General features: G+C 46.5%; 1 protein-coding gene across 9 annotated transcripts in view; it reads right to left on the bottom strand.

The window, feature by feature from the left end:
• Positions 1 to 1,496: 1,496 nt before the first annotated feature.
• Positions 1,497 to 11,878, bottom strand: part of SUGCT (succinyl-CoA:glutarate-CoA transferase) — a 622,782-nt gene continuing 612,400 nt past the window's right edge. For 3 of the 9 annotated variants that reach the window (XM_032484261.1, XM_032484260.1, XM_032484265.1), the window contains 4 exons: positions 11,141 to 11,314; positions 10,029 to 10,305; positions 9,519 to 9,900; positions 1,961 to 8,408 (listed from right to left, as the gene is read on the bottom strand). The gene's annotated coding sequence lies outside the window, so the exon portion shown is untranslated. Of the gene's footprint in view, positions 8,409 to 9,518; positions 9,901 to 10,028; positions 10,306 to 11,140; positions 11,315 to 11,878 lie in introns of all 9 variants that reach the window. The other 6 variants (XM_032484266.1, XM_032484262.1, XM_032484267.1 and 3 more) reach the window with 6 other exon arrangements.

Here is an 11,878-nt window from a genome sequence, read left to right as displayed (position 1 = left end):
TGTGCTATTTGATAATGTCTCTTTTACAGATGAAAACTCTGGTCTCTGGGAGGCAGGGTAGCTAGTCCAAGGACACACGCAGGTCATTCCCAAGCTCTGAGTGACATCCAGTTCTTCTGACTCCCAATCTGTTGCTCTTCAGTTGCATCTCAAATGTGCAGAACCCTAGGACTGGATTCGGGCCACAGGTACCATTCTTGCCGATGGGAAACAAGTCACCTTCTTACGCACCTTCCACCCAGGGAGTGATTTGCTTTCCCAGGACCCATAAAGGAGACTGCAGATGAAGCTGTTTCCTGTGCAGTGAGATGTGAACACCCACCCATGGTGAGAACATGTGACACAGAGACTTTCATTTCCCCCCGTTCCCCCCGAGGAGCCCTCCACCCAGGCCTTGGCCATGATTCCACCAATGCTTCCTGACTCAGGAGCTCAGCTCCACTGGTGAAGGAGCCTCCAGCTCAGCTTCTCAGGATAAGCAGGGATGACAGGACATAGCCTTCGCCCACCGTAACCCTGCTTTGTCCTCTGTGCAGTGAGCGCACAGCACACAGGATCTGGACACACCCAGGGCTGCCAGCTGCCGGGTGGTGGGGAGGGCTTCTGGGGAATGAAAATCAGGGTGATGAGGTCCACCTCGAGCCTGGCTACCCCAGTGGTCCCCGAACCAGCAGGGCAGCATTGCCGGGGGTTGGCGGCTGGAAATGCAGAAACTCAGGCCTCATTCAAGACCTCTGGAATCAGAATCTGGATTTTAACGAGGTCCCCGGTCCTGACTCCTAATCCTGTCCCCTCACGTCCTTCACTTTCTCCCTCTCCCCACTCCTCTGTATCTCTGTGTCTGTCTATCTCATGACACAACTCACAACACGCTTGCTCTTGAAGACACTTCTTGAATCCTTACAACTTGTAGATATGTTTTCTTTCCCTACTTTATAGGCAAAGAGAGAATTCTTTACTAGGCTGACAGTGCCAGTCAGTGGGGCTGTTGCTGTGTCTGGCTCACTCCAAAGCCACATCTCTTCCCTTTGTCACCAGAACTCTTCCATACGAGGCCTCTCTGGCCCAGCCTTCCTAGGGAAGCTTTCTCACAGCAGGAGAGAAGCAGTTCTTACCCGTCCTGCAGGCCCACAGCTGTCCTCTAGCAACTCAGGGCTCCCCCTCTGTGGTCACAGAATGGCAGTTGCCTCTTTGCATAGCTGGAAACATGTTGGAAATTTTACAAATAAAATAAAAGCATTTACCAATGAGTGAGGAATTACAAAAGATTAAGAAACCCAAAGCACCATGATCCTATTACAGACACCATGCTCTTTAGAGGGTACAGATGGAGCTCACACAAGTTAAACCATCTGGTACAACACAGTTGCATCCTACTTCCTGGATCCATCCTGGTTTTCTCCAAGCTTCCTTTTCTGTTTCTGAGAGAGAGAGGGAGGTTGCAAAGTGCATCAAATAAGCTTTCAGTTATAAGAATGGCTTCCACACAGGCCCCAGACCATCAACAAAAAGCATTTATTTTATTTCTATTGGCTTCTCTGTGGGGATAATAAATAAGATGTAAAATCATGGTCCCTGCTCTAAGAAGCTTACCATTTCTGGAGGGAGTATCCAACAAAGGCCTGGAACTCATCTTGGAACACCAAGAAAGAAGTGTGTAAATGTTCTCCATTTATTATTTGGCTCATGGGTGGGTGGTCCGTCTTCTTCATCGCTGCTTCCTCAAATCATAACTGACTCTTACAAACCAGCTGAAGTGGTATTTCCTCGACGAAGCCCACTCTGAGCCCCACCCCCAAAGTCAGAGGACTCCTTTTCTTCTGAATTCCCCACATACAGTCCCTTGGGAGACACTTCACAATTAAATACAATGAGTCCCCAATGGGGGAAGGAATGGGGAGGCAAACTCCCTGAGAAGCATCAAATCATAGCAATAAGGACCATAAATGCCCTTCAGTGAGAACTTGTAACCTGGACAATTTAATGAGTCTTTTCACAGAATCTCATTTGTGGTAACAGTCATCTCATATGCCCCAAAATCGTGGTGTAACTTATCAAAATCACACAGACAGAAGGTCCCATATTTTAACTCGTATCTGTTTTGTTTATTCCAAAGGCCCTGTTCTGACTCTCCAGTGCCTCCTGATAGTTTTCAAACCCCTGCCCAGGCCCTCCTCTCCCTCCACCCCACCAGCCTGGCTGGTGGCCACCCCCTCATGTCCACACACACTCTTTGTCAATCACTGAGTCCCGGGGTTGGTGACAGCGGCTGCGTCCCTCTCAGATGCTGAGGACCACTCTCTGACCCTCTCCATCTGCCTTATCCCTTCTGCTGGGTTTTGTACCCCCACAGGGAAGAAACTACCTTTTTTATCTATCTGCCTCCTTCCACATACACCAATCGCAGTGGAATCTAGAAAGATGTCTTGCTTTTGTCATTTCTGTATGAGTTTTTTCAATAGGATTTTTGAAGATTGAAAAGAACATAAAATAGACAGATTACATAAATGAAAATAATATAAAGTACAAGGGCTAACGTTTACAGGCAAAGAGAGGCTTCCGGGAGGAGGTGACGTTTTTCATTTCTTCTGTCTGGGAGGACCCCGACTTAGCAGAGATGAAGGCAGAAGGCAGTCTAGTTGGAGAGGATTGCATAACGGTCTGATGTGAAACATTTCTCGATGTTGATGAGAAAGGACGGCGCTGATAGATTTCCTGTGACCGTAGCACAGATGAGCAAGAACGTTTAATTCCTGGAATTTCTGTGTTCCATCCCAGGGATTATTCCTTGGGCCATTATCACTTCAGTGGATGAAGGTACTTGCTAAAAATAGGCTACTAATGTTTTCCTTAGAGTTACAGCACACGTCAGAAGAGACTAATGACCCAACGCTGCACTGTTTTCTTTTCATTTCAGTTGGCCTCAAACAAATAAACCCGATAAACATTATCAGAGTCACATATGCTCATTAAGGGTTATAGTCAGTGGCTGTGTTTGTTTTACTGTGTAATAGATGATGAAACCATGGTGATGAGTGGAGTAAGCCGGGATGGTTTTCATATTTTCCCATCTTAACACTGGAGACTGGCTCATTGTTTTTTCACCGGCTTGTATTAGAAATAGAACAGCTTACTAAAACAGTTACTCATTTTGACATGCCTTAAAGCAGTCCACACTCACGTCTTCTGATCCGGTTCAATGATACATGATGGATGTTTGAAAGGGGTCCTTAAATTTAGCACTGAATGGGGAAATAAGTCCTTTCAGGAGGTAGACAACTAGTGTAAAAGCCTTCAATTAAGAAGCAGTATTCTTTAACAACTTACTGATTCTCCATAATTGACGACTTTGCTGTTAATCATCTTACGGGTTAGAAGACAAAATTTGTCTCACGCTATATAAAATTTATGTTAGAAAAGGCAAGATTTACTGTATTGGCCTACTGTCTTTTTTTTTTTTTTTTTTAAGATTTCAGGCCAGTAAAAGAAAATAATCTCTGTAATTATTTTTTAATGAAAATACTCCATGAAATTCTCCTATTTGGCCCTTACGGCGTTCACGTTTTTAAAGAGACTGTGGGAGAACGGTAAACCTTCTCATTCTTCCATAAATTGTCACCAAAATGGTAAAACTGCACCTGCAGCCTGGCTGTCTGTAAGGTCTCCTGTCCTCTTTCTGCTCTAATTCATTCTTCTGTCAACAGAGCGGTCATTCTCAGATATAGTCCCATCACACCCCTCTTCCGCGTGAAAAGCCTGTTAACATAATCCAAGGTCTTTGCATGATGTCTATGACTATTCGTATCAGGGTCTGTTTTAGCTCCTTTTAAAATTCTCCTTTCACTCTTTGATTAACCCCCTCCTATGTCACTCACAGTCATCCTGAACTTTGTAGGTCCTAAAACTTGCAGACTTTTGACCTCCAGCTACAAAGAGCCTCCCACGTAATGTTCTGGTTACACTGTTTTCATTACGACTCCACTCAAATACTTCTCTTTATTTCTTTCCAGATTTACCCCCAAAACATCTAGTCAGTCCCTTCTCTGTGCTCCTGTACCACACTCTCCAGGCATTCATAACATGACATTTCCATCATCCTGCATTTTCATTCTGTTTTCATGTCTACCTGCTCCCCTGACACTGCCATACCACCTGCTAGGGATTTTGTCTTTTTTTTTTTTGTAAGTAAAATCTCAATACTGATACAAGTCCTAGCCCCAAGGAGGTGCTCCATAAATGTCCGTTTACAGCACAATTAAATAGATGAATCACAAACTGCGCCTCATGAAGGAGGAACACACCCAACCCAACGCGTATGTCTTGTAATGCCCTGATGCTACCTGCTGTTTCAGACAGGAGCTCCAGACCGAAGCCAGCGATAAGGTTCTGCAAAATTGTCCAAGTAGCTTTTAGTTTCTAGTCCAAACCACATATGCCCAAGAGAGAATCAGGAGTGATTATTTGACTAAGCATTGCTCATTCTGCCCACATAAAAGCGGTGTGAACACATCCACTTTCTTCTCTGAAAAAGTTCCTTTGAGTCTCTGCTGAGACGTATTTGTTTAGAACAACAAAGGGTGATTAGCACATCACCAGCCAGACAGCAGGAATTGTGTTCAGCAGCCACTTCCACTGGGACACAGGCCTGTGGTTAGTTTCCGAACAGATTTCAGGGACTCGCTTTGGCAGGGGAGGTACAGTCTTCCAGGGGAAGCTGCATAGGACCAAAGAAGACAGCATCGCACTTGAAATTGTTAATGGTTCCACCAACAGCAGCCAGATCTGCTCTGCAGTTACATGCTCAATGCCATTTTAAAATGGAAGTCATCAGGTGGGGTGGGTACAGCTCAGTGGTACAGCATATGCCTAGAATGCACAAGGTCCTGGGTTCCATCTCCAGTACCTCCACTAAAAAAAAAAAAAATTAATTAATTAAAAAAAAAAAAGGTAGTCATCAGAATTTAGTTATAGAAACATAGAAAGATACAGATGGAAGGAACCTTAGAGATAAATCTGTCAATACCCTTTATCATTCAAACGTGGATGTAATAGCGTGGAAACAAGTCCTATTTGTGTGGTCTGCTTGGGATACAGGCAAAAACTTCTGTGAAAATAACACAGAGAGGCAGAAGTGTGATGGAGTGGACCAGCCACCAGTTCTGGGCTCAGAGGAGCCTGGGCTCATCACTTATCACCTGCACAGCTACAGAAAAGTTACTTAACCTCTTCAAGGCTCAGTTTCTTCAGCTGTAAAAAGTACATCCTGCTAGCTACTTTAGAGGGCGGTGGTAAGGACGAGAGATTCCACACGTGGAGCGTCTAGCCCAGTGTGTGGAGAAACAGGGGTCCTCAGCAACTGATGCCTATTATTATTGCAGTGGGAATGGGGGAATGTGAATCCTATCTGGGGTGGGCTTTTGTCCTAAGACTACACAACATCCAAATCTTCTTAGTCTTTTGGGGGAACCCTGGGTGAGAGGATGAAGGCTCATCTCCCATTACGGAAGTTCTAAGGGAGGGTCTCTGGCAGCGGGAAGGTGGTCATGCGGTGGAAGTCAGCCAATCAGAACTCCTGCCCGGGCTCTGAACCTGGAAGTGACTGTCTTTGGGGGCACTGCCCAGCCCCTTCCCAGGCTCCTGTGATGACCACATTCTCCAAGAGGTCCAGCTACCCAGGCTTCTGAGTTTCCTACCTGTGCCCTGAGCCTGACATTTCTGGGAGTTCTCTGATCTCCTCCAGCAAATTCCTCCTTTCTTTAGGTTAACTAAACTTGATTTCTGCTATTTCCTGTTAGTAAGGCTCTCATGATAGATAGAATGCCACTAGAGGCAGACCAGCTCTTAATCCAGTCTATTCACAGTCCACCATGAACACATGTTGTGCCCTATTATTTCCTCAGTTGTCGCCATGGCTTAATTTTCTGTGTTTGTGGAGAAAGTCAGTCGTCTGCAAAAAGGAGAAATTACGGATGAACCACAAAGTTGACTTGACTTCACAAGATTAGGCCATTCTATCTACAAACCCAGGCTGAGAAGCATCGCTGTCTACTTGAGTTTAAGGGTCTGATCTAAATGGCAGCAAGAGTGGAAGCCCAGACAATCCAGTCCCACTAAGGGAGAGCCATTTTCAAAAGAAATGGTCCTCTGGTGCAAGCTTCACTTTGTGCTCAGCAACCAGTGATTTTCCAATGTTTTTAAAGATGGAGGGGGATGGATGACAGATGTGTTGGCTCTAGAAACAACAAAAACAGCTCCTTAAATCACCAAGAAGAGGGGGTCGGGGTGAGGAGGCAACGCAATACAGGATAAATCAGGAGGGAGTGGGCAGGCCTGTCTGTTATGATTGAGGGTTAGCAAGGGCGTGATGTCGCTGGTAGCAGTAAACAGGCCGGGGGTGAGGAGACCTTGGACCACAAGCTCAGCCAGAGCAGAAGACTTCCCTGAACCCCACCCTGAAGGACAAGGATATACAACCAGGATGATGAAATGCTAACAGAAACTCAAATGGGGCAAGAACGTGAAGGCACATACAAATAAATGTAATAAAACAAAGTGAAGGAAATAATGAGTCAGTATCCTGTGCTGAGTTCCCCGACGGCAGTGGTTCTCAGCATCTCTTGCACATCAGAGTTATCTGAGGCTCTAGTTAAAAATGCAGATCCCTGGCCCTTGTGCCCAATAGGGGCTGCTCTAAAGCAGCCCTTTGTGTGGAGCCTGGGATGTGTATTTTTAACTGGTCCAAACGCGCCTCTCATGCAGAAGAGCCCAGGAAGGCTGCGTAGTGTCAGTGGGTTCCAGTGCCGGGTCGTATTGTCCTGGGATGATCTGCTTGAGATGAAGACGACTAACATGGCAGCATACTCAGGGGTGACCTGAACTCATTTGTGAAAATTCTAGTTTTCAAGGTAGACGTGTAATGGGTGAGGGTACAACCCAGTGATGCTACTACTAGCCATCAGCTACTGAGTCCTCACTGGGCCTGGCACTGCCAAGTGTCCACACTCATATTAAAAAGTTTGCTCTTCGAAGCAACTTTATGGGGCTGGTTTTATTATTATCCCCATTTTACAGCTGAAGAAACTGATAAACACGGAGGAGGAGACTTTGGGGCACCACATACTGATGGTTAATTCTGTGTCAACTTGACCAGGCTGCAAGGCCCTCGGACATTTGTTCAAACATATCCTGGTTGTGTCTGTGCGGAGTTTCGGGACGAGATTAACCTTTGAATCAGCAGACTGGATAAAGCAGTTTGCTCTTCCTAGTGTGGGTGAACCTCATTCAATCAACTGACCTGAATAGAACAAAAAGGCTGCCAAGAGAGAGCTTCCCCTGCCTGACTGTGTGATCAGAGACATTGGTTCTCCAGGCCTTGGTTTGGAACTTACACCATTGACCTTCCTGGTTCTCAGGCCTTTGGACTCAGACTGGACCTCCTCTCCTGGGTCCAGTTTGCTGACTAGAGATCTTGGGATATCCAGCCTCCAGAACTGTGAGAAAATAAATTTCTGCTGTTTTAGCCACCCAATGTCTTGTATTTTGTTATGACAGCTTGAAGAGACTTAAGATTTTGCTACTGAGAAGAGGGTTGTTGCTGTAACGAATACCTGTTATAAAAAGGCTTTGGAACTGGGTACTAGGTCGAGCCTGGAAGAGTTTTGAGGTACATGTTAGACATATGGACATTGGTGGGATTATGGGGAGGTCTCAGACAGAAAGGAGGGGCATGTTATTAAAAACAGGATGAAAGGTAATCCTTGTTATAAGGAGGCAAAGGTGCTGGCCCACACTGGCACCCTTATCTCAGACTTCCAGCCTCCAGAACCATGAGAAATAAATGTCTGTAGTTTAGCATAAATTGCCTTCCAGTCTAATTTGATCTGGCAGCCCAAACAGACGAAGACACATACCCAGGAAGTGGTAGGGCTGGGATTGGAAGTCTGATTGGAGAACTTTTCCCCTGGCCAACTTCACTACGCTATCAATAATCCTTTTGCCAAAAGACCACTAAGAAAGCAAGCTTTCACCTTTCTCAACGTACGTTTCAGTCCCCAACATCTCCCTTATACCAAAGGATACAAAAAAGGTGGCTTGATTGGAGGTTCCAAGTGCTGGGATTTATTCTTCCTTCCGTCTCTGAGTGGTGGGGCAGAAACATCCCCACCTCTCCCCCTATGGAGCTGTATAGACAGGCCACCAAGGGAAGGAGCAACTAAATCTCTCATGTCTACACGACTTGACCATGTCACCAACACCTGTGCTGAAATGAAGTTTCACCAGATGCATCCTGGCCCCCGAGGGGCCTGCACGGCTGCAGCGTCTCCAGGAGGCCCAGGGATGATGTAGGCTCCAAGCCGCTCATCAGGCCATCATGCGCTGACCTTCTGTGGTCTGGTGAGTGCACAGCACTTGGAGAAAACACAAATACGTTTTTAGTAACTACATCAAGGTAAAGCATTTTGGTACAACATTCCTGGTCTTTAGATTAGTAAGTCCAACATATCAGATTCACGGGTATTCGGGGGCCAGGTTCGAATCTAGGGGAAGAGTTGGTGTGTGGCTATAAGGTAGCATGACAGGAGCCACGTTTCTCAAAAGAGGATAAAAGGATCCCAATGGATTGGGTCCCATTGACTTTTGGATGTCTTGGAGCTTGTAAACAGGAAGTACAGACAAGGAGTTTAATATTTTGTGGAGACACAGGTGGAGGACTGTTAGGGAGAAGGCATGGGGGACAAGGGGCTCTAGATGTATGGAGCCCTCCACCCCATCAGGGACGGTCAGCATGGACTATGCAAGACAGATGACACGACGGCCAGCAATGAGAGCTGTCCGTCACGCCATCTTCATAAATCCCAAACCAAAACGCTTCCAGCCATTCAGTCCTTCCCACACAGGAAGAAGATGGTTGGAGAGCCTTCACTCGGCCTGCAGTGTCTGTCTCGTGCACATTTCAATACCCTCATCTCATGCCTTCTCTCCTTTTCTAGCTTTGTCCCCTTCACACCCATCTCCCCTTGGTTCCTGGAGCGTGTCTGTCCTTTTCTGCCCCACAGCCTTGACAGGTGCAAGGTTTTGTTTCAGACTGGACTGCTCATCCTCTTGTCCTTGGCTTAGCCTTATCCTCCTGGTCTTGCTACAAACCCCCCAAACCAAGTCTCACTCCCTGCTTCTCTCAGCCCTGCAGCCATAACTTCCTCTGCACTTGCGCATCGTGAGATTACCTTGCCTGTCACCCACCTAGACTCTGAGGCCCAGGAGCACAGGGGCCACAGAGAGAAAGGTGTTGCTGCCAATCAGAGCCACAGTGTGCATCCGGGTGCTAGGTGGAGGGGCACACCTGGGGGCTAAGGATCAGCCCGCATGCCCCGTGTCACCGAAGAATCCCCGGAGCAATGCTGAAGCCCTCCTTCCTTCATACTCCTTTTCCCAGGGACACGCTAGACCTGGTTATAATCAGCACGTGCTCGCTGCATTGTGAATTTGCAGAGACTCATGAAAGACTTTAAATAACCTACCCCAAGGGAAGCCTGAGAGGAGCGAGGCGTTGGAAGTGACATGGAGCTGGGTCCTGGGTCCTGCCCCTTTCACCTTGTTGCTTCAGCCTCTGGAAGTCAGATCAGCAGCTCCCTTTCGCAGATGGTCTGCTGTGTTTGCTGTTACTATTGGCTTTGCAAACTGTTCCCTTTTCTCTCCCTCCCAGTAGTAGCCAGAGTATCGACCAGTCGGCCCTTGAAAGAGGAAGCCCGTCAAGGTGTTAGTCTGCGGTTGGTTGCGTGCGTGGCTGGGCCCCCGCCTCGCACTCACTCCGTCCCGACAAGTGCCGAAGGTGGAAACGTTGCTGGACAGTCTGTTTCGGAGAGGGATCAACCTGTTGCTGAAAGATTTATCGCCAGGGATCTGTGAGGTAGGAGAAGACCTTTACTTGAACCAAAATTGGTCATTCAGAGTTAATTCTGTAACCTGATCATTTATTTACATCTCACACACCTTCTCCCAAGAGAAGAGGATGCATGTGGGACCATTACCTCATTGAACGTAGCGTGGTCAAGTGACTGTCTCCCTGGACAGCCTGTTAGAGACTCTCGCATGCAGCTCGTTGGGATGCTGCTTTAACCCTTTGGGTTCTGTGTGAGCTCCAGTGAGCAGGGGGATGCCAGGCTTTCCCTTCTCAACTTGCATACACTGCAAATGGGATTATGAGACACAGCTCTTGGTTCTGGAAGACATGTGCTCTGTACACATACGACTCTCTCCCCAGCCACTCATGAAAGAGGACATGGCTGGTGAGAAGTGACAGAAGGCCTGGAAGAACCAAAGATAGGTTATGGGAAAGAAGATTTTGGGGGTAAATATTAATGACATATGTCCGTGAGATCAGATTCAGTTACGTGAAACATATCAATGACCACCAAAATTAGTCCCAGCTTGGCACTGTTCTAAAAATCATAACACACTTTCTCTGTACCAAGCTTTAGGCCTGTCAGAGTGCTTATTCCATTTTCTCATTTAATCCTTGGCTATTTCTAGTCTTACTTCACAGATGAGATAATGGAGGCTTAAGGAAAGATTTGCCCCAAGTCATGGGCCAGAGCTGGGATTCAGGCTTGCTTTTGGATGCTAAGACAGACCTCTGTTCTCCAGGGTCCCTAAAACCACCTCAGGAGCATGCTGAGGACATCAGAAGGCAATCTTGGGAATTGCTTTCCGTTCCTGTGTACCCACTCAAGGTTAGGTGGACCCACCTCAAGGCTCCCTGGCTCAAAATGACTCTCATTCCTCTGAAAATAGCCATCAGTATGTTGGGTGACACCTCACCAATGAACAATCCAGCCTTGACCCTCAGCAGAAGTCCCCCTAATCATGATTGGTTCACATAAGGAGGAACACTGCATCCTGGGATGACTTTTTGGATTGGAACAAGGTGACACAGCCTTGAGTCTCCATGAAGCTTACTGAAGGCTGAGAAAGAAATGCCCATCAATCTCTTACTGCTAAACTCTCAGAAGCCACTCTTATTTCCCCATCTCCAAGTCCTGTTTGGGATTCTCCAAAATCTTCCTCTTCTTCCTTGAGATAGTGTGAAAGAGAGGGGACGTCGATTCATGCCACACACACTCTCAGCCAACTTCATCCTTACCTTCCTCTTATCCTTGCATCTAAGGGTAGCTATACAACACAGTTCTGGCTGAAAAGATGCAGGCATCACTCCCTGGGCTGGATTCTGGGTTCCAAAATAAAAAGGCAGAGATGTGCCCCTCCCATTTCTGGCTGACTAGAAAGCAGATGTTATGCCTGGACGGGCAGAAGCCACCTGAAAAACATTAAAAAAAAAAAAAAAAAAAAGCTACAGAGCTGAAAGATCATTGAATCCGGATATCAGCCCTGGACCACCTACCTTAGACTCTGTAACATACATAGACAGGAAAATACGACTGGTTTACTACCCTGTGAGTTGGGTTGTTCTGATATTTGTGAACAGAAGAAGCAGCTTCTTGAGCATAGAAGTAACAGGATCTTGCACTCCTTTCAAGCATATGAAACCGACTCAAATGATTTGAACATCTCAACTGTGGCACGGGGCCCACAGAAGCCACACACATCTAGGGAGTCAGAGGAACACACTATATATTCAAGAAAGATGGTCCCTGAGATGCCTGCTTCTGAATTTTTATTCCTTTACAGACAGGAACTCAATGAAGATCTCTTCAGGCTTCTTTAGGTTACTTGAAAGGAAATCTATAGAAAACTGGGTAAAGAAGGTTATTGTGAAGATAGAAGAAATGTGGAATGACCTGGAAAACTGACCAGACACTATAGTCAGTTGAGACTTCATTTACTACTCATTCATTCATACATTGATTTATTCATCTTGAGA

This window comes from Camelus ferus, chromosome 7, assembly GCF_009834535.1.
Source record: "Camelus ferus isolate YT-003-E chromosome 7, BCGSAC_Cfer_1.0, whole genome shotgun sequence".
Classification (NCBI taxonomy): Eukaryota; Metazoa; Chordata; class Mammalia; order Artiodactyla; family Camelidae; genus Camelus; species Camelus ferus.
Note: the sequence above shows the minus strand (reverse complement) of the source record. Positions and strands in the feature narration are given on the sequence as shown.